This window comes from Pollachius pollachius (assembly GCF_949987615.1).
Source record: "Pollachius pollachius genome assembly, chromosome: 6".
NCBI classification, from domain to species: Eukaryota; Metazoa; Chordata; class Actinopteri; order Gadiformes; family Gadidae; genus Pollachius; species Pollachius pollachius.
The window spans coordinates 23,797,507-23,799,552 of NC_136939.1; positions in this window are offsets into that span (position 1 = coordinate 23,797,507).

Here is a 2,046-nt window from a genome sequence, read left to right on the forward strand (position 1 = left end):
GATATTCTCACACGCACACACACGCAGGCGCAGTCAAACGAGAGGCACTGGCTAAATGAAACCAAACTAAATCCTTTTCTTCATTATGCTCCCAGCAGGACGTCTGGTCACATGTTGCAGACTCTGCAGAATCAGGAACCAAATCAAGATCAGAGTATTTCAACATGAAAAAAAAACAAGTGTGGAAGAGTTTGGGGGTCGAGCAGGAGGGAAGCGATGAAAATAAACACGTACATTTAGCTCCTCCTAGCTGAATGCCGAGGCATCCATGAGCAAGGCACCTCACACTGACTGCTCCTGACGAGCTGGCTGTCGCCCTGTGTGTGAATGTGTGTGTGAACCTTCGGAAGTCTGCTAAATGCCCTGAATGTGAATGTAATGATTTTGTTTTTGTTTCTTGTTTGATATTGGTCGTGGGGGGCAGCAATAGTGGTCTTTTTCATGCTTGATACCTCTAATAGCGCCATGTGAATGCCACCGGATAAACGAGTATTAGTTAAATAATGACCATTGGAGTTCTGCTGGAGAATAGAATGTGTCCGAAAAAAAGATAAAAATAAGAAGTTACTGAAAGGTAAATTCAAAAGCAAGGGAAGCTTGGGTGGTTTGAACTTATTTTGAAGGATGATGTCATTCTTTAAAAGGGTTTGTATCTTCTTGCTGGCTGGTGAAACGGAATGAATGGGAAACCGTCTGAAAGGTTCATTAACGGTATTGTGGCGCCATCTAGCGTTGGTTGTGGATTACATCTTTTTTGTTTTTTATGTTTAAAAAACATTTTTAAAAGTCAAATTTATTCCGAAATTATTTGTGATGATTTGCGCCAATAGTTTGACGACAAGTGTGTTTATTTTTAATCTGTGTGACTATAAGGCAAATCCTCGTTAACATTTTAACATAAATCCATACTCACAGAAAACTTTCTCCAGTATGAAATGGATCTGCAAATAACTTAAAAATCCATTCAAATCCGTTATTCCTAGTTGTGACGTTGATTAGCTTTACCAGGCAATGTCCAAATCTACCGTATAGGTGACATCTGTGTGTGTGTGTGTGTGTGCGCGTCGGGGATCGAACCGCCGACCCTGAGGCCATGTATCCAACACCGCAGTCACTAGGAGTTTGAGACCTGTGTCCTCTGATTGTCTCATCTCAGAGAAGTTCACAAACGCTGATATCTTATTCCATCTGGACACCATCTAACTAAACATTTATTTCTATCGCTATAAAAGTGACCAAGGTCCGGTCCTCTGTGACCTGATAGCTGGTTACGGTCTCGGAGGGACGTCTTATAAAAGGCACATCAGAGTCTGTGGGAGTATCACACCCTGAGCAGAGAGACAACAGAAATGGTAATCCGTGCTTATTACGTTATGTATTAGTTGATTTGATGCGATTGATGTTAGTATTTATATCCTATTTTATGTATTTACGTAACTTAACTTATATTGTCTGTGTGTTGTTTGCTGTGTTTTAGGGTTAGAGTGCCAAATATTTTTCCAGTATGTAAATTCAGTGGACGATAAAGTTTTATCTATCCATATCTTCCTTTTTATTTCATATCGATATGAGCTGATCAACATCTAGTCTTTTCCAAAATTTGTATCTCGCTTGACAGGAGTTCATCTTATTAGATTCTGCAAAATCCAAATTCATTCTATTAAATTAAATGTCTCTTTATATTCGGTGCCAGGAGTAACTCAATTAAAATAATAATATATGTATGTATCAATATCAACACACATTATGCCTCAACTGCTTTATTTTGATTATTTTACTGGATTATATATCTGACAACATTGATACAAGTTTGCTGCAGCCAGTTTTGCCAGTTTCGGCTGAAAATCTGGCCCAATCTGGCAACCCTGCTTGTGAACATACTCAACAGGACTTCAATTCTTCCTCTATTCGCTGAATTTCAGTAAAACCTTAAACGGCCTGTGAATAAAAACATAAAGTTAGCTATAGCACAACAAATCGAAAGCAAATGGATGAGAAAGGTGTTTTACCGGAGAGATGTACCTGTTTATTCCACCCTAGTACGGC